Raw genomic sequence first — 17,253 nt, 5'->3', positions numbered from 1 at the left:
CCTACTAACAGATTTTCAGTTGCTGCACACTAATTAATTATTTCTGAATGATAGGATTGGTAGCTGACACTCCCTTTCAGCCCCTGGCGTGTGTCAATCTTTACAGGGGAATCCCCAGGCATGTGTCAATCTTTACAGGGGAATCCCCAGGCGTGTGTCAATCTTTGCAGGAGGTTTCCATGGCGTGTGTCAATCTTTGCAGGGGGTCCCCTGGCATGTGTCAATCATCATAGGAATATAGAAGATAGGAGCAGGAGTAGGCCATTCGGCCCCTCGAGCCTGTTACGCCATTTAATGAGATCATGGCTGATCATCCAAATTCAGTACCCTGTACCTGCTTTCTCCCCATATCCCTTGATCCCTTTAGCCTTAAGAAATATATCTAACTCCTTCTTGAATATATTAATGAATTGGCCTCTACTGCTTTCTGTGGTAGAGAATTCCACAGGTTCACCACTCTCTGGGTGAAGAAATTCCTCCTCATTTCAGTCCTAAATGGCTTACCCCTTATCCTTAGACTGTGACCCCTGGTTCTGGACTCCCCCACCATCGGGAAAATCCTTCCTGCATCTAGTCTGTCTAGTCCTGTTAGAATTTTATAAGTTTCAATGAGAACCCCTCTCATTCTTCTAAACTCCAGTGAGTATAAGCCCAATCGACCCAATCTCTCTTCATACGTCATTCCTACCATCCCAGGTATCAGTCTGGTGAATCTTCGCTGCACTCCCTCCATGGCAAGAACATCCTTCCTCAGATAAGGCGACCAAAACTGCACACAGTACTCAAGGTGTGGTCTCACCAAGGCCCTGTACAACTGCAGCAAGACATCCTTGTTCCTGTACTCAAATCCTCTCGCTACGAAGGCCAACATACCATTTGCCTTCTTAACTGCCTGCTGCACCTGCATGCTTAACTTCAGCGGCTGGTGCACAGGGACACCCAGGTCTCGTTGCACTTTCCCTTCTCCCAATCTATTGCCGTTCAGATAATAATCTGCCTTCCTGATTTGCCACCAAAGTGGATAACCTCGCATTTATCCACATTATACTGCATCTGCCATGCGTCTGCCCAATCACCCAACCTGTCCAAATCATACTGGAGTTTCTCTGCATCCTCCTCACAGCACACACGCCCACCCAGCTTTGTGTTGTCTGCAAACTTGGAGATATTACATCTAGTTCCCTCGTCTAGATCATTAATATATATTGTGAATAGCTGGGGTCCAAGGACCGATCCCTGCGGTACCCCACTAGTCACTGCCTGCCACTCGGAAAAAGAGCCGTTTATTCCAACTCTGCTTCCTGTCTGCCAACCAGTTCTCTATCCAAGTCAGTACCTTGCCCCCAATCCCATGTGCTTTAACTTTACACGCTAATCTCTTATGCGGGACCTTATCGAAAGTCTTTGCAGGGGGTTCCCCAGAAATGTGTCAACATTTCGAGTGGTCCTTGGGAGTGTGTCACTAATTCCATGGGGTCCCAATTTACAGGGCTGGGGGGGGAGGGGTGGGGGGGTCACCAGGATGGGAGGTGATTGCGGCGGGGGTTGGTTGTTAATGGGCCGTAATTTGCACCCCCTACGGGGGCGACGCGGTGTGTATGTGCCCGTAGGGGCCGTGCGAGTTCCAGGTTCAGGCGCGCAAAGCGCTTGTGCTAAAACCTGGAACTTGTGATCTGTCAAGAATTTTCCTGACAGATCCAATGCATTCCTGGGAGACGGGCCTCCGCCGGCGGAGAGTTGCGCTATTTGCCCAACTTCTGCCCAGCGAATGCCTGTGAAATTCTTACGCCTGGTAAAAGCTTGCGAACTGCCTGCGGCCCCTGGGGTATGTGGGCCTCCAGGCAGGCCTACGCGCAGAGGCCCAGGAGCGCGAGTGCCCGAACCCCCGGGACCACCAGGTAAGTGGGTAGATTTTTTGGCCGGTCGGAGGCGTCCGCCTGGCAGGAAACCTCCGACTGCAAATTCGGACCCTTTATTTCCACGGGGGCCCCTCGCACTGGAAACCCACCGTTTATAATGAATTGTTCCACTTAATGTCTGCTGAACCCACTGCAATGTGAGGAGATTGGCTGAGACGTAATGTATGGTATTGGTTGAATGGCCCTTTGATTCAGTTTATCAAACACTCCATTTTATTAGCCTTTGAGAAGCAGTGCCCATGAGGGAGCAGTTACTCACTGTAAAAATGAGGAGCAGTTATGGAAAATTGATTTTGCAATTTGGAAGAGTTCTCTGAGAAGTTCAGGAGTAAGTGAGGGGGGCGGGGAATGAGAAAAGCCCATTCGTCCCTTTAGGATCTGCTCTACGATTTAGATCCACAGACAGGGCCTGGTCACACCATCCTTGTCTCCCTCCGAGCCTATTCCTTCTCTATCCCCTGTTGAATCAGGAATCTGTCCCTTTTCTCTTTGAATGCTTCAACTAAGACTGCATTCAACACACTGGCAGTCCAGCCCACGACAGCCCTGCATTTCTCCAAACTGCCTTTCACACTCAGTGCCCTCCAACTTCGAAACACGTCCCCTTCTTTCACAGCTCAGCGCTTTTCAAGTTTTGTGTGTGTGTGTGTGGGGGGGCGGGGGGAATCCCTGCTTCGGATTTTAACAAATCCATGAGGACCCCTTCCCTAACTTCTGAAGGAGAGCATCATTTATCCGATGGAGGACAGGGACACCATTGCATTCTGTTAATGTTCAGCAACAGAAATGACGAGTTCAGGCAGCAACAAATACAACGCACAGAATTCTGGACAGAGATACGAGTCTCTTTGCTTAGCACTGCTGGGAGACCCAGATCACACACGACAACTTGCATTTATATAGCGCCTTTAGCGCAGTAAAACATCCCAAGGCGCGTCACAGGAGCGTAAACAGACAGAATTTAACACCGAGCCACATGAGGAGAAATTAGGGCAGGCTTGGTCAAAGAGGGAGGTTTTAAGGAGCGTCTTAAAGGAGGAAAGAGAGGCGGCGAGGTTTAGGGAGGGAATTCCAGAGCTTAAGGCCCAGGCAGCTGAAGGCACGGCCTCCAATGGTGGAGCGATGGAAACAGGGGAGGCCAGATTTGGAGGAGCGCAGAGATCTCAGAGGGTTGTAGGGCTGGAGGAGGTTACAGAGATAGGGAGGGGCGAGGGCCATGGAGGGATTTGAAAACAAGGATGAGAATTTTAAAATCTAGGCGTTGCCGGACCGGTAGCCAGTGTAGGTCAGCGAGCACAGGGGGTGATGGGTGAACGGGACTTGGTGCGAGTTAGGACACGGGGCAGCAGAGTTTTGGATGACCTCAAGTTCGTGGAGTATGCAAGGTGGGAGGCTGGGCCAGGAGAGTGTTGGAATAGTCGAGTCTGGAGGTAACAGAGGCTCGGATGAGGGTTTCAGCAGCAGATGAGCTGAGGCAGGGGCGGAGACGGGCGATGTTAGGGAGGTGGAAATAGGCGGTCTTGGTGATGGAGAGGATACGGGTTCGGAAGCTCAGCTCAGGGTCTAATCCCACCTCAATGTGAATGGGGTGTTTAAAAATCAGGGAATGTAAAGCAGGCCTCAGTAACAGTGACCATGACACTGTCGGATTGTCATAAAAACCCAACTGGTTCACCAAGGCAGGAAACCTGCCGTCCTTACCCGGTGTGGCCTTTATGTGACTCCAGTCCCCACACCAACATGCTTGTTTGTGGGAGCTTGCTGTGCGCAAATTGACTGTCACATTTCCTACATTACAACAGTGACTACACGTCAAAAAGTACTTCATTGGCTGTAAAGCGCTTTGGGACGTCCTGAGGTCGTGAAAGGCGCTATAGAAATGCAAGTCTGTCTTTCCTTTTCTTTGATTCTTTATTGCCCTCCGAAGTGGCCCAGCAAGCCATACATTTGTATCAAACACGGACTGCAGCGCTCCAAGAGGAAGGTCCACCGCCACCTTCACCAGGGCAACGAGGGAGGGGCAATAAATGCCGGCCTTGCCAGCGACGCCCACATCCCGAGAGTAAATTTTTGAAAAAGTTTAACATTTTATAAAAGGAAAACATTCCGGTTTTCCACTGGGAAAGGATTAAGTGCGACTCTGGGGGACATAGGGCAGGCCCATATCTGCAGATTCCACTGAATCCCTTTCCTGTTTGTGTCTTGAAATGATTTTGACTTACGTTCTGAACACAGTGCTGCCGAGATGCTTAATCTTTTGTTTGTTATCCTGCTATCTCACGAGTCCCAAAGGAAGCCAGTTCTCTGTGGCTAATTGATTCATTTGATCATATCTTGAACTGCACTACTTGATGTTTTTCCCCCTCTCTGTTCTCCATGTGTCTCCCAAGAACCTTGATTTTTTTTGATGGTTCGACAGAAACCGACTGCCCTGTAATGCCTCTCTCAAGTGATCACTCTTCATGTACGATCCCGAACGGCAAGCTTTGCCTGGCTATTCAACTGTGAAGGGCATCACGAGGCAGCTAAGCTTGTCCTTGCCCACTCACACACGCAGGCGTGTACACACACACACACACTCATGAACAGGCATGTACACACACATACACGAACAGGTGTGTACACACACACACGCACAAACAGGCATGTACACACAGACACACACAAACAGGAGTGTATGCACACGAACAGGCGTGTACATACACACAAGCGTGTACACACACACACATGAATAGGCATGTACACACACACACACAGGCATGTATACACACACACACAAACAGATGTGTACACACACACACGAACAGATATGTACACACACACAGACAGGCATGTACGAACACAAACTCACGAACAGGCATGTACACACACATGAACAGGCTTGTACACACACACACACACACAAGCGTATACACACACACGAACAGGCATATACACACACACAGGCATATACACACACACAGGTGTGTACACACATGTGCACAGCCGTGTACACACACGCACGCATGCACAGGCGTGTGCATATACACACACACAAACACGTACACACACATAAACAGGTGTGTACACACATGTGCACAGCCGTGTACACACACGCACGCATGCACAGGCGTGTGCATATACACACACACAAACACGTACACACACATAAACAGGTGTGTACGCACGCACACACGAACAGGTGTGTACACACACACATGAACAGGCGTGTACACAACACACATGAACAGGCATGTACACAACACACGAACAGGCATGTACACACACACACATGAACAGGCTTGTACACACGCACACATGCACAGGCTTGTACGCACATGAACAGGCTTGTACACACACACAGGCGTGTACACACACACACGAACAAGCATGTACATGCACAAACTGGCGTGTGCACACACAAGCGGGCATGTACACACAAGCATGTACACACACACACACACACACACGAAAATATTTTCCAGCAGGGGTCACTGGTCAGTAGTGGGAACACTGAGGCTAATTTTAGCACAACTCCCGCTGCTCTAGTTGAGATCAAGCGACTCAGCCCAGACCGGGGATTGAACTTGGGGTCCTTCCTGCTCTGTATCGCTCAGTATTACTGGCTGGGCTGTGATATGTTTTAAAAAAGTAAAACGGCTGCAATAAGCTCTGTAACGTTGTAAAGTATCGTCTCCCAATCCTTCAGAGGCGGAAGTCACCGATCAGTGCCTCCAGCTGAGTGTTTTGCAAAGCTCGGGCACTCCCAGCTGTGCGGTGATCACTGACTGCGATTGATGATATTAACATAAGAACGTAAGAAATAAGCAGGAGTCGGCCATTCGGCCCCTCGAGCCTGATCTTTGACCTCAACTCTACTTTCCCATCCTAGCCCCATATCCCTCGATTCCCCGAGAGTCCGAAAATCTCTCGATCTCAGCCTTGAATATACTCAAAGACTCAGCATCCACAGCCCTCTGGGGCAGAGAATTCCCAAGATTCACAACCCTCTGATTGGACTGAAGCAATTGGACGCTAAGAGGAGCAGCATTTGTATCACACCATCATCTTCTGACCCCCTTGGAAAACAGAAGCCTTAATCAGATGTAAATTGCACAGGATGCTTGATCTCGACAGATATAAAGCCAACCAGTTAACCGACGTGGCCTCTTGCTTGCTAAAAAAAAAAAAGTGAATTGAAAAGGCTTTGACAGCAGCTCTGGGAACTGACGGACGAGGGAAGACATTTGTCCCTCCGATCACTGCCTGATCTCCCGCTCAAAGCAAAGTTTAACGGCACTTTAATATTACACAGGAGCCTCGCTGGTTGGGGGTGGGGGTGGGAGGGGGAGAATTTACAGGTCGACACTCAGAAACCCCGACAGCGTCACGGAGACGGGGAGATTTGGGTTCGCCAGTGTGCTGCCTGGACGGAGGCAGCTGTCCGAGCAGGCAAACGCCAGGGGCAGGCAGTGGGACTTTGCCTGGTCCATGCTGTGTCAGCCTATCACAGCCTCCGCCACAGCAGTGAGGGAGGCAGAATTGCCCTCGCTGCCCCGCGACTCCAGCTCCCGATCCCACCACCCCCCCGCCCCGCCCCGCTGGAAGGTTCTAGAGCCCATTACAGGACTCGGGTGAGCTCTGGCGTATTGCCCACCGCAGTTGAATAGCCCACTGACAATTGCCCACCGCAGTTGAATAGCCCGCTGACAATTGCCATCAAGGCTCGCAGAGGAATAATAAGAAAGGAAGAACTTGCATTTCTATAGCGCCTTTCACAACCTCAGGACGTCCCAAAGCACTTTACAGCCAATGAAGTACTTTTTGAAGTGTGGTCACTGTTGTAATGTAGGAAACGCGGCAGCCAATTTGTGCACAGCAAGCTCCCACAAACAGCAATGTGATAAATGACTGGATAATTTTTTTTTAGTGATGTTGGTTGAGGGATAAATATTGGCCCCAGGACACCGGGGAGAACTCCCCTGATCTTCTTCTAAATAGTGCCGCGGGATCTTTTACGTCCACCCGAGAGAGCAGAGGGGGCCTCAGTTTAACGTCTCATCTGAAAAGACGGCCACTATGGTGAGGGGCCGTAGAGCTCCCTTGGAATTGGAGCCCAGTCAAAACACTGTGCAGAAGGGAAGAAAAGTGACAGAAAAAAGCCCCCGCTCTTTGACAACTGTCTAGAATAGAAACCGTGGAGAATATAACTGTCTTCGCACCAATTACAGCTCCAACAATCAACGTGTGTGTCTCAAATAAAATAGGCAGGTGTGAAATATAATTACCGATAGAAATTGATTGATTTGCTTCAATGCTATTGGCCTGTCATCTCGCAGTGCTGCCTTTGCACTTAGCACAAACTCGGAAGAAAGAATGAATCTGAAGGCACTTTGCGCTCCGAGGGACAGCCACCATTTCCCAGTCCTGCTCTAACCCCTTTCACCACACCTACTTGCTACCAGAGGGCTTGTTGGAGGACCATTGGAAAATCTTAGGCCAATAGAAAAAACAGCTTGTTTTCCATGGCTCTCAGCTCCAGTCTGGGTCTCCTGAGGAGTTGGGTCCCAGCCATTGTTGGAAGTGTGGAGTTCACCTTGTTTACACGACGGACCACTGTTGGTGGCAAGAATTAACTCTTGGTCAGCCATCAACGTAAAGAGGTCTTTAATCACAGCGTTTGACCCCTCGTGGCTTCATTCGCCCCTTCATTGACCACAGGGTGGTGTCCCTCCATGTCCCACCTCCTCCACTCCCAAATGATCATTCAGGTCTCATCTGGGCTGGGTGAGTCCTTCCTCAGATAGTATCATCTCCGTCTAACGCCACTGATCAACTTCAATCAGCCACAATCACGGTTGCACGCGCTGACTTTTGGTGTAAAGTGGCGAAACTGTGTAACTGCTGTCAAACAGATCTTGGTCAGTTTTACAAAGAGTATGAAGAAAAGGACCCAAGTCACACCGTAAGGACCCAAGCAATAGAGAGAGTCTCACTGTGAGGATCCCATCAATAAAGAGAGTCTCACCGTAAGGATCCCATCGATAGAGAGAGTCTCACCATGAGGATCCCATCAATAGAGAGAGTCTCACCGTAAGGATCCCATCAATAGAGAGAGTCTCACCATAAGGATCCCATCAATAGAGAGAGTCTCACCATAAGGATCCCATCAATAGAGAGAGTCTCACCGTGAGGATCCCATCGATAGAGAGAGTCTCACTGTAAGGATCCCATCAATAGAGAGAGTCTCACCGTAAGGATCCCATCAATAGAGAGAGTCTCACCGTAAGGATCCTGATAGAGAGAGTCTCACCGTGAGGATCCCGATAGAGAGCGTCTCACCGTGAGGATCCCGATAGAGAGAGTCTCACCGTGAGGATCCCGATAGAGAGAGTCTCACCGTGAGGATCCCGATAGAGAGAGTCTCACCGTGAGGATCCCGATAGAGAGAGTCTCACCGTGAGGATCCCGATAGAGAGAGTCTCACCGTGAGGATCCCGATAGAGAGAGTCTCACCGTGAGGATCCCGATAGAGAGAGTCTCACCGTGAGGATCCCGATAGAGAGAGTCTCACCGTGAGGATCCCGATAGAGAGAGTCTCACCGTGAGGATCCCGATAGAGAGAGTCTCACCGTGAGGATCCCGATAGAGAGAGTCTCACCGTGAGGATCCCGATAGAGAGAGTCTCACCGTGAGGATCCCGATAGAGAGAGTCTCACCGTGAGGATCCCGATAGAGAGAGTCTCACCGTGAGGATCCCATCAATAGAAAGAGTCTCACCGTGAGGATCCTGATAGAGAGAGTCTCACCGTGAGGATCCTGATAGAGAGAGTCTCACCGTGAGGATCCCGATAGAGAGAGTCTCACCGTGAGGATCCCATCAATAGAAAGAGTCTCACCGTGAGGATCCTGATAGAGAGAGTCTCACCGTGAGGATCCCGATAGAGAGAGTCTCACCGTGAGGATCCCGATAGAGAGAGTCTCACCGTGAGGATCCCGATAGAGAGAGTCTCACCGTGAGGATCCCGATAGAGAGAGTCTCACCGTGAGGATCCCATCAATAGAAAGAGTCTCACCGTGAGGATCCCGATAGAGAGAGTCTCACCGTGAGGATCCCGATAGAGAGAGTCTCACCGTGAGGATCCCGATAGAGAGAGTCTCACCATGAGGATCCCGATAGAGAGAGTCTCACCGTGAGGATCCCGATAGAGAGAGTCTCACCGTGAGGATCCCGATAGAGAGAGTCTCACCGTGAGGATCCCGATAGAGAGAGTCTCATCGTGAGGATCCCATCAATAGAAAGAGTCTCACCGTGAGGATCTCATATCAAAGATGGAGCTGCCCAACGGGACCCTTTCGACTTCGCATTTGGAGTGAATTCCGATATCTTCACACGCTGACACCCACATCTTATTTTCATTAAAACTACACTTTTAAATAGTTCACAATGAACGAAAGGAAATAACTTGAGCTTTTAAATATAGTTGTAATTTGATTCAGCCGATACATTCAGCACTAATTTGAATCGAATGTTTCTTTTGTTCTTTGGCCCGGTTCGGTTTTGGTTTGACTGCACCAGCTCAAGCTGATGAGGAGCTGAGTCCATTTGCCGTTTGATCTGTGAATGGGGGGGAGCTCACTGCAGCGGTTTATGTAGATCACATTTCTCACATCAAAGCCTCAGACAAACTCTCAAAATCGTCTGTCTGCTCGAACTAAATGGAAAACAGCTCCTGCACATACAACGGGAATTTCAGCTCCTGTTCCTAAATCCAAGACTGATGTGTGAGGAAAGAAGTGACAGAGAGAGAGAGAGAGAGAGAGAGAGTGAGACAGATAGACAGAAAGAAATAGAGCGAGAAAAAGACAGAGGAAGGGACAGAGAGAGACGGCGATAGAGAGGTAGAGAAACAGAGGGGTGAAATACAAAGTAAGTAAAAGAAAAGCAGAGATCCACACCATGAGAGAAAGGGTCAGATGGAGAGTGCGAGAGAGGCACAGTGAGAGACAGTGAGAAAATGCAGAGAAAGGAACAGACGCACACACACACCCACAGACAAACACACACATCCACGCACACACACCCACAGACAAACACACACACCCACGCACACACACCCACAGACAAACACACACACCCACGCACACACACCCACATGCAGACACACACACAGACACATACAGACACACACACACCCACAAACACACACACCCACAGACACACACACACATGCAGACACACACACAGACACATACAGACACACACAGACACATACAGACACACACCCACACACACAGACACACACACACGCAGCCACAGACACACACACACAGACACATGCAGACACACACACACATACAGACACACACCCACACGCAGACACACACACGCAGCCACACAGACACATGCACACCCACACACAGAGACACACACAGACACACACACACGCAGCCACACAGACACACATAGACACAGACACACACGCACACACAAAGAGGACAGAGAGAAACACACATAAAATAAGACAGAGACAAACACACACATGTAGGGACAGGGGCTCACACACAAAGAAAGACAGCAGAACACACACAAAGAGAAAGGCAGAAACACAAAGAAACAAAGAGCGAGAGGCGCGGAGACTTGTAAATCTGTCAGTACACTTTTCACTCACCTTTCCCCCGGCTCCAATCGCGGGGCTGACAATCCAGGCCGCCCGTCTCAAGTTAAACCCTCCGATGCCCTCGGTCCAAAAAGAGGTCAGTGCTGTGCTCCCGAATTCAAATCAATCCCAGTGTTTCTCCCGAATCTTCCCTCTTCCCTCCCCCGTCGCTTTTCAGAATTGAATAATAAGTCCTCAAAGCCACGCCAACTTGTTCCAGACGGGAGGAGTAATTTCAGTGACACTGCTTTTGTGACAGGATGATTGTGTGTGTTGAGTAAGGGAGGGGGGGGGGGGGGGGGGAGCTAAAACTGGATGGTGGCTGCAGCTGACTCTATTCACGGTGTTGGCCTTCCCTTCACGGAGCACAGCAGCCAGCATTCCTCTGTTGGTATGAGCTTTGCAAGATCCAGTTTCATTGCCACTGACCTCGCTGACAATCTCCTCCCCCCTCCTAAAGCACTCCAGCTATCTATCTACTCCTCCTCGCCCTCCTCCCTCACCCCATCCCAACACTCGAAAAATAAACTGGTTCTTTTAGTTAGACAGAGTGAGAGACACACGGAGGCAGAGAGACACAGAGGCAGACAGAGATACAGAGGCAGACAGAGAGACACACAGACAGAGACACACAGACAGAGATACAGAGGCAGACAGAGAGACACACAGACAGAGACACACAGACAGAGATACAGAGGCAGACAGAGAGGCACGCAGACAGAGACACGCAGACAGAGATACAGAGGCAGGCAGAAAGACACACAGAGATACAGAGACAGACAGAGAGACACACAGACAGAGACACACAGACAGAGATACAGAGGCAGACAGAGAGACACACAGACAGAGACACACAGACAGAGATACAGAGGCAGACAGAAAGGCACACAGACAGACACACACAGACAGACACACACAGACAGAGACGCACACAGAGCCAGAGAGAGACAGGCACACAGAGAAACAGACACAGAGGCAGACACACGCACACAGACAGAGACACACAGAGCTAGAGACACAAACAGAGGCAGAGAAAGAGGCAGAAACACACGGAGCTAGAGAGAGAGACACACACACAAAGCAGAGACACACAAAGAGACTTACATGGAAGCAGAGAGACACACAGAAAGAGACGCACAAACATACACAGAGACATACAGAAAGAGGCTGAGAGACAGAAGCTCACACAGACAGACAAAGAGAAACACACACACACACAGAAAATGGAGGGGGGGGGAACTCGAGTTATCCTTAAGATATCCCCCAAAAAAGTGAAGGAATGCTGCCAAATCCTTGCGGAATTAAAGATATAACAAAAGGGTGTTTCCAGGGTAACCTGTCCTCTGACTAGACGTGTCTAGAGTTGTACCATTTTGTGGTGACCCTCTTTGATGGAAGGTAATGATTTGTTGAGGAGTAACCCTGATTACTCACTCGTGAGGGAACCTTCGGGACATTAGCAGCGGTGCCGGCGATTCTGCAGGGAGTGTGAGCCAAGGCAATCTCCCCAAGAATCACTGAGGCGCTGCAGACATAGAATAGCTGAAATGCCAAATATTCGCCTTGCAGATGGAGCAGATAATATTCCTCTCGCTGCGGACGGAGAGCTTTATTTTTTTTCTTTCATTCCCTCCCCTGACCTCGCACAAGTGGACATTCTTCTTCCGATAGACTAGACAGCGCGCGCACATCCCAACTCACTAGACCTCGACCTCCATCCATTAAACCGGAAACAATGTGCCGACATGTCATCAGGCCGTTAGCAACATCGGAACAGGAGGAGGCCATTCAGCCCCTCGATCCTGATCCACCGTTCAATTAGATCGGGCCTGATCTGTATCTTAACTCCATCTACCCGCCTTGGTTCCGTAACCCTTAATACCCTCGCCCAACAAAAATCGATCAATCTCAGTCTTGAAATTTTCAATTGACCCCCCCTGCCTCAGCAGCCTTTTGGGGGAGAGAGTTCCAGATTTCCACTACCCTTTGTGTGAAGAAGTGCTTCCTGACATCCTGGCTCTAATTTTAAGGTTATGTCCCCTTGTTCTGGACTCCCACCACCACCAGGGGAAAAATGCTTTCATTGATTTATTTAAGAGCAAGCTTCACCAGCAGTTGCAGCCCCACAAGCAGCCTGACAGTGGCAGCACTGAGTTACCGGCCTCACCCGTGCTGCCTGTCGGATCCCAGCGGTTCTGCAGCCCTGACTTGTCTCCTATTTGTCCCAGTCTCCCAAACTCCAGCATGGCAACCAGCCTCTCACCTCTCAGCCAGAAGGTTGTGAGTTCAAGTCCGCTCCAGAGACTTGAGCACATAATCTAGGCTGACACTCCAGGGCAGTGCTGAGGGAGTGCTGCACTGTCGGAGGGGCAGTACTGAGGGAGAGCAGCACTGTCGGAGGGGCAGTACTGAGGGAGCGCCGCACTGTCGGAGGGGCAGTACTGAGGGAGAGCAGCACTGTCGGAAGGGCAGTACTGAGGGAGAGCAGCACTGTCGGAGAGGCAGTATTGAGGGAGCGCCGCACTGTCAGAGGGGCAGTACTGAGGGAGTGCTGCACTGTCGGAGGGGCAGTACTGAGGGAGCACCGCACTGTCAGAGGGGCAGTACTGAGGGAGTGCTGCACTGTCGGAGGGGCAGTACTGAGGGAGCGTTGCACTGTCGGAGGGGCAGTACTGAGGGAGCGCCGCACTGTCGGAGGAGCAGTACTGAGGGAGAGCCGCACTGTCGGAGGGGCAGTACTGAGGGAGCGCCGCACTGTCGGAGGGGCAGTACTGAGGGAGTGCTGCACTGTCGGAGGGGCAGTACTGAGGGAGCGCCGCACTGTCGGAGGAGCAGTACTGAGGGAGAGCCGCACTGTCGGAGGAGCAGTACTGAGGGAGAGCCGCACTGTCGGAGGGGCAGTACTGAGGGAGCGCCGCACTGTCGGAGGGGCAGTACTGAGGGAGCGCCGCACTGTCGGAGGGGCAGTACTGAGGGAGCGCCGCACTGTCGGAGGGGCAGTACTGAGAGAGTTCCACACTTCTGGTGTTGCCCAAAAAGCTCACAAGATCCTGCTGTCTCTCCCGATAGCAGGTCAAGTGTGGCCTCCAGTTAGTCACCGCAGATGCCTGCACAAGTGCCAACGTGACAGCAAGACCAGGCTGCCCAGGCAGCAGTGTAGGAGCTGCAGCCTGCAACTGCTCCTTCTCAGGGCACTGGGGACAGCAAAGTGAGAGCATTGCATTACTGCCAGGCAACTAACATGCTCCAGATTCTCAGAGAGCACTTAGGAGGAGCACCACATTAGGTCGAAGAGCACACATTGGCATCAAAGAGAAACACAGAGATGGAGTGAGGGAATGATGTGGCTTTCGGCCGTTATACCTCCTAGACCAGCTGAAGGGGCTGGAGAGGAATTTTCCCTAATAGGCCGGTTTTAAGGAGCATCTTAAAGGAGGAGAGAGAGGCGGAGAGGTTTAGGGAGGGAATTCCAGAGCTTGTGGCCCCGGCAGCTGAAGGCACGGCCGCCAATGGTGGAGCGATGAAATTCAGGGGATGCTCAAGAGGCCAGAATGGGCACTTGGACAAGATACTGCCAGCACCTGTGGAAATACATCCAGTGACCATCACCTCCTTCAGGAGAGGAAAGGAAAACCAAGAAATTCTACATTACTGTCAAAGTGTACTGTTACCAAATATTTACAACCATTATATTCCCATTTTACAGGAAATCCTCTCAGGGTGTCAAAGCAAGCTCCTTAAAATATTAAAGCACGAGTTAATTATTTATACTAATGCTCTTAAGCTCTACTAAACCACCGATAGATTAGTTATTCGAGCTGTAAGCACCGATTTAAAATGAAGTGTTGTCAACATTCCCTCCTGAACATGGAAGGGATTTGGAGTTTGTCAAAGGGTGAAGGGTGATGAGGCCGTGGGCTCTTGCTCACGCTCTCTGCGCTAGATCACCAGAGGCAGCTCAGGGAACGCTTCTTCACACAAAGGGCAGTGGAAATCTGGACTCCTCTCCCCCCTAAGAGGCTGTGGAGGCTGGGGGTCAGTTGGAACTTTCAAGACTGAGATCGATAGCTTTTTGTTGGGCAAGGTTGTCAAGGGATATGGAACTAATGGAGTTGAGGTACAGGTCAAGCATGATCTCATTGAGTGGCGGAGCAGGCCCGAGGGGCTGAATGGCCTCCTCCTGCTCCTAATGTTCCTTTCTTGGAGGGACAGATAAATAATAGGGCAAAAATAAACTGAAGCTCTGGAGCAGCTGGAGAGGGTACGTGGTTCCGATGGGGTCGGTAGAGAGGAACTATTTCTTCAGCTGGGGGGGAGTCCAGAACAAGGGGGCATAACTTTAAAATTAGAGCCAGGCCGTTCAGGAGTGAGGTCAGGAAGCAATTCTTCACTCAAAGGGCGGTGGAAATCTGGAACTCTCTCCCCCAAATGGCTGTGGATGCTGGGAGTCAATTCAAGAGCGAGATGATACAATCATAGAATCTTACAGCACAGGGGGAGGCCATTCAGCCCATCGAACCTGTGCCAGGCCCTCCACCGAGTCCCATTACTCTGCTCTTGCCCCACAGCCACTAAAATCGTTTCTTGAACTAATATTTACCCCCTTTCCCTTTTAAAAACTATTATGGATTGATAGATATTTGTTAGAAACAAAAAGAAAGAATTCGCATTTCCCCAGCGCTTTTCACGACCTCAGGACGTCCCAAAGCGCTTTACAGCCAATGAAGTACTTTTTGAAGTGTAGTCACTGTTGTAATGTAGGAAACGCGGCAGCCAATTTTTGCACAGCAAGATCCCACAAACAGCAATTTGATAATGACCAGATAATGGTTTTAGTGAGGGATAAATATTGGCCAGGACACCGGGGATAACTCCCCTGCTCTTCTTCGAAATAGTGCCGTGGGATCTTTTACATCCACCTGAGAGAGCAGACGGGGCCTCGGTTTAACGTCTCATCCGAAAGACAGCCCCTCCCTCAGCACTGCACTGGGAGTGTCAGCCTGGATTTTTGTGCTCGAGTCTCTGGAGTGGGACTCGAACAAACAACCTTCTGACTCAGAGACGAGAGAGCCGCCCACTGAGCCATGGCTGACAAGGTCAGGGTATCAAGGGACATGGAGCAAAGGCGGGTAAATGGAGTTGAGATACAGATCAGCCACGATCTAAGTGAATGGTGGGACAGGATCGAGGGGCTGAATGGCCTCCTCCTGTTCCTATCTTCCTATTCGTAGCAACCTGCTTGGTTGAAGCTTGAACTGTGGGCTGAGACTGAACGCACATCAATAAGAGGCAAGCGCTGTCAGAAATGAGGATTGAGCTGGAGTAAGAGAGCTGCCAGGAACTATCAGTGAGAGTGTCAAAACCTCGCAGAGTGAGACTGAATCAATCTAAACGTTGAAGCACAGGTTCCTGTTACCTTAAATATGATAGAAGCAGCTACCTGTACATTTCCCAGCAACTGTTATGCTGCCTCCCTCACCTTCAGTCACCTCATCAAACAACTTGCATTTATCGTGTCCTAACTCGCACCGAGTCCCGTTCACCCCTCACCCCCTGTGCTCGCTGACCTACATTGGCTCCCGATCCGACAATGCCTCGAATTTAAAATTCTCATCCTTGTTTTCAAATCCCTCCACCTCCTCCAGCCCCGCAACAACCCCCCGAGATCTCTGCGCTCCTCCAATTCTGGCCTCTTGCTCATCCCCCATTGTAATCGCTCCACCATTGGTGGCCGTGCCTTCAGTTGCCTAGGCTAAAGCCGCTGTATAAATGTAGGTTGTTGTTGTTATATAGCACCTTTAGCGTAGTAAAACATCCCAAGGCGCTTCACAGGAGCGATTATCAAACAAAAATTGACACCGAGCCACATAAGGAGATATCAGGATAGGTGACCAAAAGCTTGGTCAGAGAGGTCGGTTTTCAGGAGTGTCATAAAGGAGGAGAGAGATGCAGAGAGGTTTAGGGAGGGAATTCCAGAGCTTAGGGCCCAGGCAGCTGAAGGCACGGCCGCCAATGGCGAAGCAATGAAAATCGGGGAGTTTAACAACAGCATCTCCTAATAAACAACATACGTACACAAAACCAGAGAATAATAATTCGCTCCAAAGGTGTGTGCTCAGCAAGGTTTCAGCGCCTCAGGGCAAACACGCGAAAGCACACGTTTGAGTCAATCGAGGTCCTAATGTGATCAGAGTGATCTAGCAGGGTGAGTTCACCTGGTCACTATTAACGTCTAAGCGGACTAGAGATTTTAATCAGCCTCATTCTGCCGTAGAATTCTGTACAGTGAGTTGGGTTTGAGGCAGTTTCTAATGTAAGGGATCAAATGCAAAAGGATGCATAGTTTTTAAATAGCAGGTTTCAAAAGAGACTCTTTAATTTAAAACTGGCAGGTTCCCTCCCTCTGTGGCTGTCTGTTCCAGCCATTCTTGAACATACTCCCTGAATCCTCCCCACCCCCTGCCCCCATCGCTACCTCTCTCCTCTCCTCTCCGCCAATAGTCTCCTCAAAGCTTACCGCATTGCCTTGAGTCACCACTCGCCACCCACCACTGCTCAGTGACTGATTATTTTCACCTCTGTGTATTACATCGAATGTACAGCACAGAACCAGGCCGTTCGGCCCCACTGCTCCGTGCCGGTGTTTCTGCTCCACACGAGCCTCCTCCCACCCCTCTTCATCTCACCCCATCAGC

The 17,253-nt window shown here is 50.3% G+C and overlaps 1 protein-coding gene across 21 annotated transcripts in view; it reads right to left on the bottom strand.

Annotated features, from left to right (window-relative positions):
• The window catches only part of phldb1b (pleckstrin homology-like domain, family B, member 1b), a 326,558-nt gene that overhangs the window by 195,293 nt on the left and 114,012 nt on the right, over positions 1–17,253 (bottom strand). Inside the window, exon 1 of one of the 21 annotated variants that reach the window (XM_085967727.1) lies at positions 10,571–10,839. The exons of the other annotated variants lie outside the window; for them this stretch is intronic. The gene's annotated coding sequence lies outside the window, so the exon portion shown is untranslated. Of the gene's footprint in view, positions 1–10,570; positions 10,840–17,253 lie in introns of those variants that run through there. 21 annotated transcript variants of the gene reach the window in all.

The sequence above is a fragment of the Somniosus microcephalus genome, chromosome 26 (assembly GCF_052327205.1).
Source record: "Somniosus microcephalus isolate GS21.2 chromosome 26, FLI_Smic_1.0, whole genome shotgun sequence".
In the NCBI taxonomy this organism is placed as follows: domain Eukaryota; kingdom Metazoa; phylum Chordata; class Chondrichthyes; order Squaliformes; family Somniosidae; genus Somniosus; species Somniosus microcephalus.
Note: the sequence above shows the minus strand (reverse complement) of the source record. Positions and strands in the feature narration are given on the sequence as shown.